Source organism: Dermochelys coriacea, chromosome 13 (genome assembly GCF_009764565.3).
Source record: "Dermochelys coriacea isolate rDerCor1 chromosome 13, rDerCor1.pri.v4, whole genome shotgun sequence".
In the NCBI taxonomy this organism is placed as follows: Eukaryota; Metazoa; Chordata; order Testudines; family Dermochelyidae; genus Dermochelys; species Dermochelys coriacea.
In genome coordinates this window covers 35,699,542-35,720,558 of record NC_050080.1, presented here as the reverse complement: position 1 = coordinate 35,720,558, position 21,017 = coordinate 35,699,542, and the positions used below count along the sequence as shown (strand labels likewise).

Genomic DNA, 21,017 nt, shown 5'->3' with positions numbered 1-21,017 from the left:
AGGCACCTAGATACCTTTGCAAATCTAGTGCTAAGTGATTTAGACACATAAATCCCACTGCAAATCAACAGGGATTGTTCTCTGACCTCCTTTAAATGCCCTTTGAAAACCCCACCATACATCTGTCATGGTGCCTCAGATCCACATCTGCAAGGCAGGAATAATCACATTGCCAAAGCTGAAATGGACACTTTAAAAACACACATTCATCAATATTGGTGAAGGGGCTCAGAAAGTTTCATAAAGGGCATGACAGAAAACCCTGAATATATATAGGACTATTCCGGAATGGCTTTGTCCTCAGCAGACATTTGTCAAAAAAGGACGACATGAGAATTATTATTTGTGAGGCAGGGGGAACAAGAGCTGAAGGATTTGTTTAATTCTGAACTACATTGGGCCTGAGTCTCTTCTCACAAAGATGCCAATCATTCCTTATGAAGCCAGTGGGCAAGAGAGATTCAAACTCAATGCATGGGGAATTAGACTGTCTTACCTACTCCGCTTTTAATGTTTTCAGTAATTCACTTGTTCTTAGTATCTGAAAAATATATTTCGGTTATTGGTCACTGCACACTGTCATTGACAATAATGCAATCACCTAGAACACAACATTCAGGGTACAATGATTAAGGCCAAGTTAACATTCCCTGCAGGTTGTAAGTATCATAAGAAAGTAAAAAAGTGCTAGAAATGTACCATCTATTATACAGTAGACTCAATTCTTCTACTGGGCTGCATCAATATCTTGCCAATTTCTCCCACAGAATATATCTACAATGTATCCCTTCTAAACTTACTATTTGCCTAAAAGTCTTTTCCCAGGCTCCACCATCTCTCTTTGCATTCACTGTGAGCTTCTCTAGAGCTTTTCTAATGCACAGAGTGTATCCGCCCCCACCCCCCTGCACTACTCCCCAATCCCTCCACATTTCAGTTGCTAAAATAACCTTCCTTTGCTTTGCTTGTGGTTCTATTTTGTAATTGCCGTCCCTGAATCTCTCCACTGCAGCTGCCTTGCATATTACAGAAATAAATATTCTCTTCCTCACCCCCCCATGCCCCAATCCCCTGCCCCAGCCCTGATCCCCCGCCCACCCTCTGAACCCCACTGTCCCAACTCAGAGCACCCTCCTATACCCCAAACTCCCCTGCCCCATCACAGAGCCCACAACCCCAGACAGAGCCCTCCCCCCGCACCCTCCGTGCCCCAGCCCAGAGCCCCCTCCCGCACCCTGAACTCCTCAACTCTTTCCCCATCCCGGAGCCCACACCCCCAACCAAAGCTCTCACCCTCTCCTGCACCTCAACTCCTATTTTGTGAGCATTCATGGCCCGGGGATCAGGGTCGGGGGCCACTCCCCATGGCTCCTGGAAGCAACGGCATGGCCCCTCTCTGGCTCCTACACGTAGGGGTAGCCAGGGGGCTCTGCTCTGAACGCTGACCCCACCCCAAGTGCCACCTTTGCAACTCCCATTGGCTGGGAACAGCAGCCAAACAGAGCTGCAGGGGTGGTGCCTGTGGATAGGGCAATGTGCAGAGCCACCTGGCTGTGCCTTTGCTTAGGAGCTGGAAAAGGGACATGCCACTGATTCCGTGAGCCACTTCAGGTAAGTGCCACCTGGAGCCTGCACCCCTGAGCCTCTCCCCATGCCCCAACCCTCTGGCCCACCCCTCATCCACCTCCTACCTTCCAAACCCCTCGATCCCAATCCAGAGCCCTCTCCTGCATGCCAATCCTCTCATCCCTGGTCCTATCCCAGAGCCTGCATCCTTAGCTGGAGCCCTCATATGCCCCCATACCCCAATCCCCTGCCCCAGCCCTGATCCCCCACCTTGTTACCTGGGGTTCTTTCAACCCAAAGCTCCTGGTAACTTTTACTCTATGCAAGGTAGTGTCAGGAAATAAATCAGGGGAGACACAGTCATCCGACCGATAGATGTCTGGCACAAACAGGACAAGAGTGCTTTCACTTAAAGCCACACTTTACTTAGTCTCAAGCACTTACACATGTCCGCAACAGGTTAGTAAAACACTACCAACCCTAGATAATTACTAAAGCTGAGTGTGGCTCTCAAGTGGTACAGTGGCAGCCCGTCTGCCGCTGGGGACTGCAAGATATATCCAGAGTGAGAGTCCAGAAAAGTCCATCTACCTCAAACTTTTCCCCCTTATTTATACATTAGTAATAGAATGACATGTCCCTTAAAGAAAACTTGTTAAGTAAGCAGTTTCAATGGTCAAGCAAAGAGGTTCCTTCTGATTATTGATTAACCAGATGTGGGTTTTTCCAGAGTTTGCAGCTTTGAGGCCTAAGTAGACATTCCTGGGGCACCTCCTGCTCTTCTAAAATGCATGTATCAGCAACTTCAACACAATTCTTATCAGGAAGGACGCAGGGTCAAGCTGCCCTTTCTTGTGGCACCCAAAATCCCATCTCCTCCTTCCTTGTTAAGCTAAGAGTGCTGACTTGGCTGCTTTTAGCAATAGCCATAGTGGTTTCAGGCACTTTACTGGTTTGCTGACATCTTCCCATACAGCCTACCCTCTAAACCCCTCAGTCCCGACTCGGAGCACCCTCTGACACCCCAAACTCTTCATCCCCAGCCCCACTCCAAATCCCACACACCCAACCAAAGCCCTCACCCACTCCTGCACCCCAACCACAATTTTGTGAGCATTAATGGCAATTCATACAATTTCTATTCCCAGATGTGGCCTTCGGGCCAAAAATTTTGCCCATCCCTGATTAAGACCAGTGGCTTTCAAAGTTCCAGTCACAACCCAGTACTGGATTGCAGAATGCAGGGCACTTAGTTGCCTTACTCAGTACCCAGGGACCCTGGTGGCCGACGTCCCTACAGAGAAGGAGTCTGAGTTTATTTCCAAGAGTTCAAAAATATTCAAAATATGTATGTTGATAGTGAATAGGAAGCCATGAGATTTTCCCAGATAGTTGTTATTGAAATATGTTGTGAGTTTGGGAGACACCCACGGCTAGCTTTCCAGTGACCACAAAGGTGGTCACCCACACCCAAATAGGCGCGAAGTGATCACCATGCACTATTGACCAGCAGGGGAATTTTAAACAACAAATTTACAGTTCTGTAAGAAATAGTTGTGCAAGCACCACACAATAAGGATTGCTCAACTATGTGACTCAGCAAGGCCCATCAGGACATGCCTGTGCCAATATCTTTCCTGGGACATGAATTGAGAGTATAAAATAAGGAACAGTGTCATCATGAGACCACCTCTCTCCTCCCCCATCTACGCTGAAGGCAAAAAGAATGCTAGAAAGACAAAGACGTTGAACTGAGGAGACTGGTCCCAGTCTGAAAAGGAAATTCACCCTGGGTATTAAGAATTGTAATCGTCCTGCAACATCCAGTGGGTGAGAAAAGCTATATGATTCAGATCTTGCTTAGTCTAAAAGTTGAGCATTTAGACTGCAATTTTACTTTTATTTCTTTTACAGATACATAGATATTAAGGTCAGAAGGGACCATTATGATCATCTAGTCTGACCTTCTGCACAACTCAGGCCACAGAATCTTACCCACCCACTCCTGCAATAAACCTCTCACCTATGTCTGAGCTTATTGAAGTCCTCAAATCATGGTTTAAAGACTTCAAGGAGCAGAGAATCCTCCAGCAAGTGACCCGTGCCCCATACTACAGAGGAAGGCGAAAAACTTCCAGGGCCTCTTCCAATCTGCCCTGGAGGGAAATTCCTTCCCGACCCCAAATATGGCGATCAGCTGAACCCAGGGCATATGGGCAAGATTCACCAGCCAGATACCCAGGAAAGAATTCTCTGTAGTAACTCAGATTCCATCCTATCTAACATCCCATCATAGGCCCTTGGGCCTATTTACCATGAATATTTAAAGATCAATTAATTGCCAAAATCATGTTATCCCATCATAGCTTCTCCTCCATAAACTTATCGAGTAGAATCTTAAAGCCAGATAGGTCATTTGCCCCCACTGCTTCCCTTGGAAGGCTATTCCAAAACTTCACTCCTCTGATGGTTAATAATTCTCTGGTATTTATCCCTCTGATATATTTATAGAGAGCAATCATATCTCCCCTCAGCCTTCTTTTGGATAGGCTAAACAAGCCAACCTCCTTGAGTCTTCTTTCATAAGACAGGTTTTCCATTCCTTGGCTCATCCTAGTAGCCCTTCTCTGTACCTGTTCCAGTTTGAATTCATCCTTTTTAAACATGGGAGACCAGAACTGCACACAGTATTCTAGGTGAGATCTCACCAGTGCCTTGTATAACGGTACTAAAACCTGCTTATCTCTACTGGATATACCTTGCCTGATGCATCCCAAGACCGCATTAGCTTTTTTCACAGCCATATCACATTGGCCACTCATAGTCATCCTGTGATTAACCAATACTCCAAGGTCCTTCTCCTGCTCCGTTACTTCTAATTGATGCATACCCAGCTTATAACTAAAATTCTTGTTATTAATCCCTAAATGCATGACCATACACTTTTCACAATTAAATTTCATCCTATTACTATTACTCCAGTTTACAAGGTCATCCAGATCTTCCTGTATGATATCCCGGTCTCTCTCTAAATTGGCAATACCTCTCAGCTTTGTATCATCTGCAAACTTTATTAGCACACTCCCACTTTTTGTGCCGAGGTCAGTAATAGAAAGATTAAATACGATTGGTCCCAAAACCGATCCCTGTGGAACTCCACTAGTAACCTCCCTCCAGCCTGACAGTTCACATTTCAGTATGACCCGCTGTAGTCTCCCTGTTAACCAATTCCTTATCCACCTTTCAGTTTTCATATTCATCCCCATCTTTTTCGATTTAACTAATAATTCCCCATGTGGCACGGTATCAAACACCTTACTGAAATCTAGGTAAATTAGATCAAATGCGTTTCCTTTGTCTAAAAAATCTGTTACTTTCTCAAAGAAGGAAATCAGGTTGGTTTGGCACGATCTACCTTTTGTAAAACCATGTTGTATTTTGTCCAATTTACCATTGACCTCAGTGTCCTTAACTACTTTCTCCTTCAAAATTTTTTCCAAGACCTTGCATACTACAGATGTCAAACTAACAGGCCTGTAGTTGACCGGATCACATTTTTTTCCTTTCTTAAAAATAGGAAATATGTTAGCAATTCTCCAATCATACGGTACAAACCCTGAGTTTACAGATTCATTAAAAAATTCTTGCTAATGGGCTTGCAATTTCATGTGCCAGTTCCTTTAATATTCTTGGATGAAGATTATCTGGGCCCCCTAATTTAATCCCATTAAACTATTCAAGTTTCGCTTCTCCCTCAGATATGGTAATATCTACCTCCATATCCTCATTCCCATTTGTCATGCTACCATTATCCCCAACATCCTCATTGGCCTTTTTAAAAACTGAGGCAAAGTATTTGTTTAGATATTGGGCCATGCCTAGATTATCCTTAACCTCCACTCCATCCTCAGTGTTTAGAGGTCCCACTTCTTCTTTCTTTGTTTTCTTCTTATTTATATGGCTAGAGAACCTTTTACTGTTGGTTTTAATTCCCTTTGCAAGGTCCAACTCTACTTGACTTTTAGCCTGTCTCATTTTATCCCTACATGTTCTGACCTCAATGAGGTAGCTTTCCTTGCTGATCCATCCCATCTTCCACTCCCTGTATGCTTTCTGCTTTTTCTTAATCGCCTCTCTGAGATGCTTGCTCATCCAGCTTGGTCTACAACTCTTGCCTATGAATTTTTTCCCCTTTCTTCAGATGCAGGCTTCTGATAGCTTCTGTAGCTTTGATTTAAAGTAATCCCAGGCCTCCTCTGCTTTTAGATCCATAAATTCTTCAGTCCAATCCACTTCCCTAACTAATTTCCTTAATTTTTGAAACTCAGCCCTTTAGAAATCAAAAACCCAAGTCGCAGACTTATTTTTATTTATCCTTCCGTTCAGTTTGAACTGAATTAGCTCATGTTCACTTGAATCAAGATTGTCCCCTACAACCATTTTTTCTATGAGGTCCTCACTACTCACCAAAACCAAATCTAAAATGGCATCCCCTCTAGTCAGTTCAGCAACTTCTTGACGAAGGAATCCAACAGCTATCGCATCTAGGAAAATTTGAGCCCTATTATTATTACTAGCACTTGTCCTCCAGTCTATATCTGGGAAGTTAGTGTCTCCCATGATCACACAGTTTCCATTAGTATTTACTTCATTAAAAACATTGAAGAGGGCTCTATCCATATCCAAATTAGATCCTGGCTGTCTATATCACACCCCAAGCACTATCGTAGGAGAGGCTTTAGTAGTTATCTTCCCCAATGTGATTTTTGCCCAGACGGATTCTGTCTTATCCATTGCATCACTTCTTATTTCTTTACATTCTACCTCATCATTGATATACAATGCTACTCCACCACCTTTACCTTTATTTCTGTCTTTCCTAAACAGCACATACCCTTCAATGCCTGTAGTCCAGTCATGACTACTATTCCATCATGTTTCTCTTATCCCTATCATATCTGGTTTCACTTCCTGAGCCAATAGCTCTAGTTCTTCCATTTTGTTACCTAGGCTCCTCATTTTGGTGTACAAACATTTTAATTTTTGCTGTTTGGCCTCGCTCACATTCTGTACCCAATTAGGCATGGTCATTCTACAGCCAGTATGACCTATTAGACTGGTATCTACACTGCCCTTTCTCCTCATGCCCATTCTCCTACCCACGGCTATATTCTTTCTTACTTTGTTTTCTTCCCTCTCAATGCTAAAATCCGGCGTGAACATTACCTGGACATCTCCATCTCCCCCAAATTCCTAGTTTAAATCTCTCTTAATCAGTTGTTACAGCCTCCATCCTAGAAGTCTATTTCCTTCTCTACTCAGATGAAGTCCATCCTGAGAGAACTGTCCTCTGTCCATGAATGCCTCCCAGTGGCCATACATTCTAAAGCCCTCCTGATAGCACCACTGCCTAAGCCATTTGTTGATAGTCATAATCTTGTCACACCTTTGTTGCCCTTCTCTAGGAACAGGCAGAATCCCACTAAAGATCACCTGAGCCTCTTCTCCAGCCTAGCATAATCTCCCTTGATACATTCCAGCGAGAATCTACTGGTATCATTTGTTTCCACATGAAGGATAATTAGGGGATTCTTTCCCGCTCCCGTTAGGATCCTTTTCAACCTCAGGTCTACATCCCATATCTTAGCACCTGGAAGACAGCACACCCTTCTATTCTCTGGATCAGCTCTGGTTACAGTCCTGTCTATCCTTCTCAGTAAAGAGTCACCGATCACGTAGACCTGCCTGTGCTCTTCTCCAGACTCTCCCCTATTCTCTCTGGGTGTAAGTTCTTTCTATTCCTATTCTCCCTTGTAATCCTCTTCAACCCATCCTGTATCCTCCTGGGACTCATATTTGGTGTAGTCTCCATTGACTCTTCCCTTTTTCCTAAAGGACTAGCCGCTCTTCTCTTTTTTCTTGCCCTTCCACTGTCAGTGACCACCTGCTGAGCACTTCTTCATTTTCCAACTCTGCAAACCTACTTTTGAGCTCCATTTCTTCTTCTCTAGCCCGTTTTTTCCTCTGCCTGGTTCTTTTAGTCACATGCTTCCTCTGTCCACTTTCCTCACCCAGCAGTGTCCCTCAGAATTCCTCAGTCCTGCTTCCATCTGCAAGTCTGAGCTTTTCCCTTCAGCTAACTCATGTCTTTGCTCCATAATCTGCTTGAACCCCCTTCTAAACTCAACCAGACTTTCCACCTGCATCTCCAATCCTTGGATCTTTTCCTCCATCAGCTCTATCAGGTGGCATTTCATTCAGACAAAACTCTTTCCAGGTATCCCCTCCAGGCTCATGTACTTACCACAGCTTCCTCATCCAGTCATCTTTATTGTGTCTTCCACTACATGGGTTCTTCGCACTGCTGCCTCTGTATCTGTCATAGCCTTCCCATGTAAATCCTAGGTTTCAGAGTAGCAGCCGTGTTAGTCTGTATTCGCAAAAAGAAAAGGAGTACTTGTGGCACCTTAGAGACTAACAAATTTATTAGAGCATAAGCTTTCGTGAGCTACAGCTCACTTCATCGGATGCTGATGAAGTGAGCTGTAGCTCACGAAAGCTTATGCTCTAATAAATTTGTTAGTCTCTAAGGTGCCACAAGTACTCCTTTTCTTCATGTAAATCCTGTTAATCTGGGAAACACAAACCACACCAAAACCCTCCACCCACAGCAAAAGCAAACCCCAAACAAGTACCACAATAAAAACTCCCCTTTCAAACTCCCACTGAAACTCCCCTGTTTACAGCTCTGTTTCCTAGCCCATGTGTCGCTACAGCTGTCTGTAACCATCTTTTGTAACCATCTTTGTCCTACATACTTACCACTTATAATAACTTAAAATCCATCTTTCTGTAGTTAATAAACTTATTTTAATGTGTTATCTTAATCAAGTGAGTTTGTCTAAAGTGCTTGGGGAATCTGCTCAGTTTACAAAGGCCGGTGCATGCCCACTAGCCTTTGACAAAGTGGTGAATTAATTAATGAGCTTGCATTGTTCAAGAGAAGGTCTTGAGCACTGTAAGATGGTACATTTTTGGGGGTGCAAGGCTGAGGACTTGGGGGGATTTACTGGTGTTTCCCTCTGTGCAGTTCATGAGTGGCTTGGACAGTATTCATGCAACTTAGCTGGGTGTGTTTCTGCATTCTGGTGGCTGAATGATAACAGAACCTGGAGATTTGCTGCTTGTGATTAGCAAAGCATTGTGAGAGGCACCCCAGGCTGGAGAGTTAAGGGGGCACAGTGATCCCTCAGTTTCATGTTGTATCCTGGAGATCCCATCACACCCACACACACAGACAAACACCAAATGCTCCCCACTACACCTTTTTGTAATCATTATAGACAATACTGCATCCTGTCTGTCACCCAGGTGCATCAGTATCACTAAACAGTACTGCACTTTGGGGTTGATTGTAACATGTTTGCCTGATTTCCTCATCCACCTTCAGAAGTCAGAAACTTCCACTGTATGAATCCCAGCTCCTCACCCTATTTGTAAGCCAGAGGCTAGGGACCTATTACAGGAGAGGATGGGTGAGGTTCTGTGGCCCGCAATGTGCAGAGGGTCAGACTACATGATCAGGATGGGCCTTTCTGACCTTAAAGTCTATGAGTCTGACATTAACAATGTCACATTCTGTACCCCCAAAGCAACACCCTGGCACCCCACATTTACCATGGTGATATGATTATGATATGTTTTATACAAAGTCTGTCATGTAAGGTATCAATGATAAAGTTATGATTTGCTGAATATGATTACCATATTTGTATGTATGTATCATTTTTGTACCAAAAGTTATGAATATTGACTATGTACCAATATTTCAAGTGTGTTTCCCCTGGGTAACACCCACAAGGTAGTTTACATCCAGCCTAGCCAGCACATTGTGGATGAACCATTTAAGATAATGGCCCATTAAGAAACAGAATAGGCCTTAGAAGAAGCTTATCGCCACCTGATGGGTTTTCCTGTGGACACTTCAGCCAGTATATGGTAATGGCTGAGTATTGGGGTGGCTGCCCCATTCCATGAGAAAAAGGGCTAGAAAAGGCCAAAGAGCTGTGCAGACCAGCAGCCAATCAGCAAAGTCCTGTGGAAAGTAAATCAGCGCAGAGAAAGAGGCAGCCAATCAGGGCCAGGCTGGGCCATATATAAAGACTGCCTAGCAAAGGACAGGGAAATCTCTCCCTGACTAACAAGAGAGGAGGACTGGCTCCTGAGGTAAGCACCTTTGACAAAGCAGTGCTGGTCAGACTCGGGAGAGCAGAGGAGAGCTCTGGCCCATTACCTACCAGGCTGTGGCCCCTGACTAGAAGGGCCAAGAAGGTGCAAGGGGCAAAAGGGGAAGTGGCTCAGGGAAGATAGTCTGATAAGGGGAGAGAAGGAGAGCAGAGAGGCTGCTGCTAGAGGGTCCCTGGGTCAGGACCCAGAGTAGCAGGTGAGGCTGGGTTCCCCCTTTCTCTCTTGTTCTGCATCTGGCTGTCTCTCTCTAGCTGTGGAGGAGTCTCTCTCTAGCTGTGGAGAGGGAAGGACCTGTCTGCTTTGGAGAAAAGGGTACCTGGAGTGGTGCAGAGCTGGGGAAAGACCAGAGGCGCTGGGGAGCTCCAGCCTGGTAAACCCCCAGGCTGCAGGCCTTGTTAAAGGCCTACAAAAGTACCGAATGCATCCTATTAAGTGAGCTGTAGCTGTAGCTCATGAAAGTTTATGCTCAAATAAATGTTAGTCTCTAAGGTGCCTCAAGTACTACTTTTCTTTATACAAAGGTACTGGGGCTACAGAGGTGCAGCCTGGGAATAGAAAGAGGCAGTTGGTCCTAACCCCTTGCCAAGGATGAGTGACCATTACAGACTGCAGTCTGCCCCAGTGAGTGGGGGCTGGATGATGACTGGCTGTAGTCACAGAGGTAAGGTGGGTTTTGAGGGTTGGGGATTCCCCTAAAAAGGGAGACCCAGAGTGTGGGGGTACTGCTGGGGCAGAATCCTGAGGTAAAGAGGCACTGGGATCTGAGAGGGACACGGGGCCTGAGGCAGGTGAGCCACCAGCAAGCAGAGGGTCTGGAAAGAGCTAATTCCCAGAACAACCATCAGGAGACTCTGCACCAGTAAGTCTTGCTTCACTACAGGCTGCTATGAATCATCGAAGCATGCAAGCGCATGGGACTAGATCATGTGATATTGGACTCCATCTTGTGCCTGTACTTTTCCACAAAGTCTGCTGGGGACTTTGCTTGGAACAATGAAGTTCCCTCCACATGGAAGAAGCTATAAAAGGGGCAGGTGATATCATCACTTGGCCCCACTCCCCCTACAGCTCAACACCTGGAAACATCTTAGAAACAAAGACTGAACTAGTCTGGTCTGAGGTTGAAGGTATTTCTAGCCTGTGTATGGAAGATTGGTGGACTGTACCATTGGTGTACCATCAAGTTGAGACACTGCTTGATTCAAACCCTGTCTAGTGTATGGAACATAGATTGTGATTTTGTTTTATTTCTTAGGTAACAAACTTTGATTGCTAAGATATTACTTATAATCAATTAATCTGTAGCTAATAAATCTGGTTTATTTTTTACCTAAAACAGTATGTTTGAACTGTGAAGGAAAATCTGCTCAGGCGGTGCAGTGACCTCTCCACATTGAGGGAGGGGCGGACTGGAAAATAAACTTACACAGGTCAGGCTTCTGACCAAGGCAACACAGTACATCTCTGGGATCTTAGGCTAGGGAGTTGGCGGGAACTGTCTGGAGCCTCTCTATTGTTAGTTCTTGAGTGGCTAGGAGAAGCATTAATGTAACTGCAGTTGGGTATGTCTCTGGGTATGGCTGTGTCATAAATATAAAGGGAAGGGTAAACACCTCTAAAATCCCTCCTGGCCAGAGGAAAAACCCTTTCACCTGTAAAGGGTTAAGAAGCTAGGATAGAAGCTCGCTGGCACCTGACCAAAATGACCAATGAGGAGACAAGATACTTTCAAAAGCTGGGGGGACGGAGAAACAAAGTGTCTCTCTCTCTGTCTGTGTGATGCTTTTGCCAGTGACAGAACAGGAATGGAGTCTTAGAATTTAGTAAGTAATCTAGCTAGATATGCATTAGATTCTGATTTCTTTAAATGGCTGAGAAAATAAGCTGTGCTGAATGGAATGTATATTCCTGTTTTTGTGTCTTTTTGTAACTTAAGGTTTTGCCTAGAGGAATTCTCTGTTTTGAATCTAATTACCCTGTAAGGTATTTACTATCCTGATTTTACAGAGGTGATTCTTTTTACTTCTTTTAAGAAACTGAATGTTTTTTCATTGTTAAGATCCAAGGGTTTGGGTCTGTGGTCACCTATGCAAATTGAGGATTTTTATCAAACCTTCCCCAGGAAAGGGGGTGTAACATTTGGGAGGATTTTGGGGGGGAAAGATGTTTCCAAATGGATTCTTTCCAAATTATATCCCTGTTAGACGTTTGGTGGTGGCAGTGGAAGTCCAAGGGCAAAAGGTGAAATAGTTTGTACCTTGGGGAAGCTTTAACCTAAGCTGGTAAAAGTAAGCTTAGGAGGTTTTCATGCAGGTCCCCACATCTGTACCCTAGAGTTCAGAGTGTTGAAGAAACCTTGACAGGCTGTGTAAGTGCAGGACCTGGAGAGGTTTTCAGCTTGTCACAGCCTTGTGTGTACTGGGGGGGCAGACTGGTATGCCAGAGGGCTCTTCCCCCCTCTAACGGGGGGAAAGAAGGACTCGGATGCAAATCAGGCTTTCTCTGGGACTCAGGCACACATCTGCCTTTGCAACTCTCACCACAGGTACCTACTTCCGTAAGAAACCATTGGAAATTCCACCCTAAAAAGATAACATTGTATTGAAGTTTAACTTTGGATCATTCACAATCTATTGTACTTTTTGTTTAACAAATACAGCCCATGGCAGACAGAGATTGGGGAAATCAAATGTCTCTCTGAATTCATCCTGCTGGGATTTGGGAATCAACCTGAAGTGCAGATTCTTCTCTTCCTCCTCAGTCTAGTGATCTATGCTGTGACCATGGCCAGGAACATCCTCATCATTGTGTTACTGGTCGCTGATCAGCACCTTTGCACCCCTATGTACTTCTTCCAGGGAAACTTGTCCTGCTTGGAGACCTGCTACACCTCCACCATCCTGCCCAGAATGCTGGCCAGTCTCCTGACTGGGGACAGAACCATTTTACAGACCTGCTGTATGACATAATATTATTTCTTTAATTGCCTTGCTGGTACAGAATGCTACATTCTTACCATTACGTTGTATGATTGGTATTTAGCAATATGTAATCCACTCCCCTATGCATCCCTTATGAATGACATTTCCTGTCTCCAGCTCGGAGGTGGCTCTGGGCTAATTGGATTTCTAGCTAGTGTCATAACAACATTTTCATTATCACAATTAACTTTCTGTGGCCCCAATGCAGTCAACCATTTCCTTTGTGATGTTATCCCCCTAATAAGAATCTCCTGCAGTGATCACCACCTGATGAAAGTTTTGGTTTGCATCCTTGCATTGATATTCAGTCATCCCATTTCTACTCATCTGGTTATCTTAACATTTGTATCACCCTGAGAATCCCTTCCACCACCGGGAGAAGAAAGGCCTTCCCCATCTGCTCCTCTCACCTCATGGTGACAATTTCCTATGGGACTCTCTTCATAGTCTGTATGTTTCCAACAACTGATACACTGAGAGATCTAAGCAAAGTATGCTCTTTCTTCTACAGTCCTCACTCCCCAGGTCAACTGCCTCATGTACAGCTTGAGAAACAAAGAGGTCAAAGAGGACCTGAGGAAAGTTGTCAGTAAATGCACAGCTTTCCAAAGAGTGTAAAGCATCCTCGATAAGTGTTTTCTGAGGTTAAGCAGAGAGATATAACTCAATTTACTGATTCAGCATCCTGGTCCATTTGAATATTCCTGGGAGAAAGTGAAGTCACATTAAAGTTTTTAGAAATAGTACTTTGCACTCATTTTTTTAAAAATGATGTCACATGTACCCATGATCCTGAAGGAGCTGACAGTTAGGGTGGATAATTATGGCATGTTGACATAGTAACAAATTTAAGCTCAGCCATTGCAAAGGGGATGATGTTTGAAAATGTACAGGCAGTGACACAGATTGCAAAACTGAACATCCATCATATTAACAGGTGTGTCATATGTCAGACATGGGAGCTAATTTTCCTGCTCTCCTCAGCCCTGGCGAGGCCTCTCCTGGAGTATGGTTTCCAACTCTGGGCACCACACTTTAGGAAAGATGTGGGCAAATTGGAGAGAATCCACAGAACAGCCATGAAAATGATAAAAGATTTAGGAAACATAACCTAGGAGGAAAGTTTAAAAATCCTAGACCTGTTTAGTTTTCAGAAAAAAAGATTGATGAGAACTTGATAAGTCTTCAAATATGCGGTTATAAAGAGGACAGTGATCAATCATTCTCCACTGAAGATAGAAATGAACTAATGGCTTGATCTCCAGTACGGGAGAGTTAGGTTAGATATTAAGAAAAATCTTCTAACCCTAACAGTTGTTAAGCTCTGGACTAGGCTTACAATGGGAGGTTGTGGAATCCTTGTCATTAGAGGGGTTTTAAGAATGGGTTGGACAAACACCTCTCAGAGATGGTCTGTGTTTCTTTGGTCCTGCCTTAGATCAAGGGGGGCTGTACTTGATGTCTTTTTGATGTCCCTTCCCAACATACATTTCTATTACTCTATATACACTGGTCCAAAAGCCTATTGTATTAATATTGCTGTTTCAGGAACTGAAAAATCTTAAATTTCCAGAATTATTAATTTATTATAAAGAATTATTGGAAAAATCTTCTTAAAGAGGTAACTCTTACAATCCCATATTCCTATATGGGTAATCAATGCTGAAACAAAGATCACTATCTCTTTCTTGAATGGAGTAACTGCATTAACTCATGGCAGTACTTAATGGAGGTTATTTTGGTATCCTACAGGCACCCAAATCTAGAATTGGTCAATATAGTTTTCAATTGAAAGTCAAAAATTCTGGTTATGGTCAAAAATGAAATGTTTCATGAAAAAAGGTAATTAACTATTTTGAATGCTCTTTTTTAAATTGGAAAAAAATGTTGCAATTATTTATTGAATATATTTATTTACTTATTGAATAGTGGGAAAATTCCCACTTTCTTTGTTTTATCCCCCTCCAATCCAATTTTTTTATATTTGGGGGAAAAAGGCATAATTTTTTTTCAAAAATGGATTGAAAGGGAAAGGAGAAGATGGGAAACCCCAAAACAAAAACAAAAATCTTCCAAAAAATGAAAAAGTGAAAATATTTCAATGAAATATAAAATATTTTCTCATTATTTTTCATGGAGAAATTGAAATTGAGCAGTTTTGGTCAAATATTCCATCAAAATTCACCAGGAGCCAGTCACCTACTTCCTTTAGATTTCTTTCAAACTCCCAGCCCATATAATCATATCATAAGCAGCCTACTCTGCTCTGTGAGTGATCTTACCAAAATATGGTCGGTCTTCTACACTATCCTGATTCCGGTGGTCAATCCCTTCATATACTGTCTGAGAAACAAAGCTCTCCCTAAGGACTCCTTGACCTCTACCAGTATAGAAAGAATTTAGACACTTCAAGGATATTTCTTGTTGTCAGTTGAAATGGCTTGTTGATTATCAGCATTGATTTACTGAGCCAGAAGGGCAGTAGTGAGTAGCAAAAAAGAGTGTTGGACCTGGACCAATAACTCACAGCTGGCAGCTTGGATGGATCTTGAAAATCAACAAGATTTGGGCACCTAATTCCCTTAGGCAGTTTTTAAAATCACAGCCTTGTTGCAATTAGTATTCCCCTGTTCATGAATTGTCCATGAGCAGATCATGTCCATTTCGATCATATTTATTCTTTGAAATCAACACTGTGGGCTACACTGACAAAGGTATTCAGGCACCTAAAGATGCAGCGAGGTGCCTATTGAGATTGACGAAAAGGACTATGGAGGTTAGGCACCAAACTCTGGTTGAAAATTAATAGAGTTAGGTGCCTAACTTAGTTGGATGCTTTAGTAAATCCCACTTCCCATCTGCTCTTTTAGGTGCCTCAACACCTTTGGAAACCTGGCCATTTATCTGTGAATCACTCATAAAATGCTGATTGAAGTATTTCTCACATTGAGGTTGAGATTTCAAATCTGCCTTAGGGATTTTGATGCCTAATTCCTGTTGAAATTAGAACTGCTCATTCAGATCCTATGGGCATCTTTGGAAGTCTGAGTTCTAATAACTATATAATGTCTCTCTCCCACGTGGATTAGACTTGCAGAGTTTAAGGAACCATTGTGGTCATCTAATCTGGCTTCCTGCACATTACAAGTCATAGAATCTCATCCACCTACTCCTGTAACAGACCCATAGCCACTGGCTGAGTCACTGAAGTCCTCAAATTCTGATTGAAGTCTTCAAGTTACAGAGAATCCACCATTTATTCTAGTTCAAATAGCAAGTGACCCATGCCCCAGGCTGCAGAGCAAGGTTAAAACCCCCCAGGGTCTCTGCCAATCTGACCAAGGGAAAATTCCTTCCCGATCCCAAATATGATGATCTGTTAGACCCTGAGCATATTGGTGAGACACACCAGCCAGATCCTTGGCAAAGAATTCTCTGTAATAACTCAGAGCCCTCTTCATCTAATGCCCAATCTCTCGCTGTTGAGGATATTTGCTAATAGATGCCTGGGTGTAATATAAAAATCCTCAATTGAGGGGGTTCACAATAAAATTTTATTTAAAGCACAGGCGGAAAGGTCACTACAGATCAACCTTATTTACATAGGTGTTTTAATAAAATCTAACAGTTCAAAACACAAAAGCTATGTGTGATCATGAAGGGCTGAGGGAGAGAAATGATATAGTAATGAAGTGTGTTGCCCTACATCCCCTCCTGCTTAAAAGAAAAAAAGCAAACTCTTAATTTCTGCAGTGAAAGAGTTTTTAAACACAATACTAAAAATAAATAAAATGGGAACTGAAATCAAGTAATTCAAAGCTATATTATCATACATTTTAAAAATAACATAAGCATGGTTTAAATCCTAAAGAAATGCTGAGGGAGGAAAATTGTTAAGTTTATTTAATTCCCATAACTACATAATTAGCATCCCTGTGGCACAACTTAAATCAAGATTTTTAGTAATTTTTGTCTAAATAGTTTGCACTATTAGAACCCAACCTCCCCACCACACACAAACCTCCCATAAAAATAGTTAACAGGAAAGTAAACTGTGAAGAAATAAACTCCTGGGGAATAGTAATATTATACAAAACCTTCAGAAGACAGAATACTGGACTAGACGGACCATTGGTCTCATGCCGTATGACTGTTCTTATGATGAGCACAAGCCACAATCTTGGGTCATGTGGAAGACCATGTTCCTTATGAACTGGAGATGCTTGCTCATGTTTGTAGCTTTTCAGGAGAAGGCTGTGTTGTCCCCGAAAGTACTTGTGAAAGCAATTTAAATGACTGAGTCTGGGGAATGATTGCTGTGTCTTCTGTGTCGATGGCACAGACAACAGCCCTGACACTGACAACTTTCTAAATCACATGAGCTCTCTCTGCTTATACCTCATAACCAGGTGTAAAATATGATCACAAAGTTTCTGCAAAATCTTTTTCTGAAGGACATTTGGGATCTTAATCAAAGGACGATTTCAAGCAAATTATCAGCTTTCCTTAAAGGTTTTGCTTTTTTAATGGAAACCCTAAAAAAATACAATATAATTTATTATTTGCATTGTGCAATCAGTTAAGATCCCCAGTCATGGCCCAGAAGTCCGTTGTGCGAGGTGCTGTACAAACACTGGATGAACTGATTGCTCTGAATGGCTGAAATGTAACACTGATCCCTGTTACGTCCCCGACCCTGGCTCAATTGCCTCACTGCATCAGCCCTTTTTTACATCAGCACCTCCACTGCATTTCATAGTGCCACTTTCCTGATTACGGGTTACTTACAGGAGTCAGGAGCACAGGAGATGCTGGTGCCGTATTTACCACAAGCCTGATAAAATGGGGATCTGAGGAGCAACCACAGCCATCTCCATGGGCAGTTAGGAGAGGTAGCTGGGCTAGGCCAGGCTGCAGAGGGCTGTTAGGTCACCCATAACCAGAACCTTCTCCAGGGGTGCTTGGGAGAGACAGCTGGGCTGGGGCCAGGGCTGCAGAGGGCTGTCCCATGTCACTGATTGGCAGAGGAGTAGTGTTCAGCTGCGGGTATGGGCTAATGAGGAGAAAATGTGAGCATGTCTCTCTCTTGCTTCTGGGAACCAAGAGAGCTGGAGGTGCTGGCCATTTACCCAGTGAGGCCTGAGCCCTCAGACAAGGGAAGAGATGGAGTCAGGGCAGAGGAAGTGTGAGATAGAGGAGACAGTGAGTTCCTCTAGCCTTAAAACTGTAGGTGCCTAAATACTGTAGGTGGCTACATTTCTGCAGTAAGATATTCCCTGTGCAGAACAGCTGTTTCTGCTTGCACTGTAGGCACCTGGATACCAAAGCCCCACAGTGATGCACAATCCAGGGGAAGATCAGCATCACTCCCCCTAATTTGCCTGTGGGGCCCAATAAGATAAGCATGCTCAGAGCTCTCTTAGCAGACTGGGCTCTGGATGCAAACTCACACTCAAGAGGCCCGTGGCAAGGAGGGGGGAAGAGAAGAGGAGAATCTCCCTCATAACTTTTAGCCCTGCAGTGAGGACGCCCAGACCCTCACTTCCTAAGGGGCCAAAGAGATTTGAACAGGGATCTACCACCTCTCAGGAGAGTGCCCAAGTGACTGGGCCAGAGGCTCTCTTAGTCTCTCCTGTTGAAGCTCCATGGTGGATAAATACTTTGAAAAGAAAATCACTGGAGTTGGAGCACTGGATTTTTGGTCTCCCACCTCAGTGCTCTAACCACCAGGCTACAGGATGATCACCAGGATCCCATCCAGGGCAGTCAGTGCCAAGGGTCAGAGCAGGGGCAAACCGGACGCTGTGAGTAGCTGAGGAGTTCATAGTCATTTCCAGTCTGGGGTTGACACCGACCGTCAGAGTCCAAGTTAGGTTTCAGGGTCCTAGTCAGGAGGCAAAGTCCAAAAAAAGCTGAGGTCAGGCCAGAAGCTCTAGAGCAAGGAGCAGGAACAGTCATGGCAACTACAGAGATCCACACTATTGCCTGGACACTTCCTGGTCATGCACCTTGGGTTTATATAGGGCATGGAGCCAATCAGGAGTCACAGGGCTGCTGCCTGTAATACCATTAAGGTGAAACTTCCCGTGGTCGGTATCCACAGCAGATCATGGGAAGTGGAGCGCAGGCTGGTTACCGCTGCTCCTGGGTGACAGCCTGGAACTGTTAGCTACCTGGTAGCTCTACAGGCCTGGGCTCTAGACCGGTGGGGCCTTACAGGCATTTTTTTAGTGGCTGCTCTCTCTCTTTTTTGCCCACTGACACTTTCTTTATTTATCCACAATGGAATAGCTTCAACTGGATGTTGGATCATGTCCAAAGTGAAAGGAGAGCCATGGCCACTGGTTTCTGTGTAGTTAACTCCTGGTTTATTTATGCCAAGCGCAAAGAGTCTCACGCCTCCTCCATTTTACTGTTTGATATTTTCTCCTGCTCACTCTCACACACTTCTTTACCTTGAGTTACACAGGCAGGGCTCTTCCAACAGGGAAGGGATCTGGCACCATCCTCCATATTAGTTTACAGGGGTTCTCAAACTTGTTTTGCTGGGACCCAATTTGAAAATATTTCAGCTGTGATGACCCTCCCAAAATAATGACTACCCCCATATCATGCCACCCTTACTTCTCTGCTGCTGCTGGGCGCAGCGCTGCCTTCAGAGCTGGGTACCTGGCCAGCAGCTGCTGCTTTCCAGCTGCCCACCTCTGAAGAGCTTGGGCTGTCAGCCCCGTGAATGGCTGTCAGGCTGAGCCCTGGCATGCACGGGGACTCACAGCCTGCGACACCCACGTAATAACCTTGTGACACCCTGAGGAGTGACAACCCCCAGTTTGAGAACCCCTGGTTTACAATAATATGAAGTGCAAAGGTCCTGAGAATGATCTGGGATCTTTATTCATTGGTTTTTCAAATAGGGTTCATTCACCTCACAGGGTGCATCTGAAAGCTCTGTATCTTAACAATGCCATCTCCAGATGGACTGAACCCAGGAATGCCAGATCTATAAGCACACGCCATACTGCCGGCACTAAAGAACCAGCTATTGCAGATGAAAGTCTGCAGAAGACTCATCGTTAAAATTGTGAGTCTTTCATGGAGGTCACAGAAGTCACAGATTCCATGATTTTCCATGACCTCTGTGTCTTCTGCAGCAGCCAGTGTGGCTGATAGCAGGGCTGTCTGAGCAGCTGGGGAAGTCCTGGGGCCAGCCGCACTGGCTTCTGCTCAGGCAGCCCCAGGGGTTAGATGCTTGGGCAGCTCCGGGGCCAGTGGTACTGGCCACTGATCGGGCAGCCCTAGGCAGCTGGCCCCAGGGGCTGCTGGAGCAGCACCAGTCTCGGGCACAGCCCCAGTGCTGCAGCAGGCTCCTGGGCCACCCCTCCAAGCAGCAGTGAGATCCCATTCCACACAGTCCCCTGAGCAGCAGGAGCGGTGTCCCAGAGCCCCCCAGAGTTCCTAAGATTTAGTCATATGTATTTATAGTGTGAATTTTTGTTTATTGCCCGTGACCTGTCCATGATTTTACTAAAAATACCCATAACTAAATCTCAGCCTTATTCATCATTTATATGTGGTCTAGTCACTAGAGGAGACAAACAGCCAGGTGGGGCTACCATGGGTTGTACAATGCCCCTGACTGAGGAAGCTTGTCCAAGCAGCACAGATCAATATCAATTTAAATCCCTCTAGGGGCCAGCACTTTGTCACTCCGTTTGCTCCTTCTCAACCGGATGGACTACGAGGATCAGACTTGAGATTCTGCAATATGTGGCTCTTCACACCATGAATATTAGAGTCTTCCTGTTCATATTAACACCCAGCTCCCATAAGAAGTTGAAAATACTGGACAGGATTCTACTCCCCATTACACCTTTGGTCCTACTCCAAAGACTCCAGTGGAGCCTTGCTGTATTGGAAGAGGAAACTCGCCATTAATCATTCTTCTTGTTTTCATTTTTATCTCTGCTTTCAGAATCAGAATTTACCAGCAAAAAATTTTATCAAAATATTCTGTTGATCCAAAATATTTTCTCTTAAAAATATTGATAACAATTTCAACATTTTCAATAATGTTTTCACGAAAAAACCCACACACCTTTGGAATAAAAATGACCCCACCCCACACAAAACTAGTTTATCATTTTTCTAACCTGTCTATGTATCAAGTGTGATGAGAGCTAGGGGAGATGGCTTTTACCGTAGGTGTTAGGTGCTTGTGTTTTG

At 44.1% G+C, this 21,017-nt stretch overlaps 1 long non-coding RNA gene across 1 annotated transcript; it reads left to right on the top strand.

Moving 5' to 3' along the window:
- Positions 1-788: 788 nt before the first annotated feature.
- LOC122456500 lies at positions 789-19,197 on the top strand. The gene is made up of 3 exons (XR_006275420.1): positions 789-887; positions 17,414-17,418; positions 19,186-19,197. It is a non-coding gene; the product is annotated as an uncharacterized LOC122456500 (long non-coding RNA).
- The last annotated feature ends 1,820 nt before the right edge of the window (positions 19,198-21,017 follow it).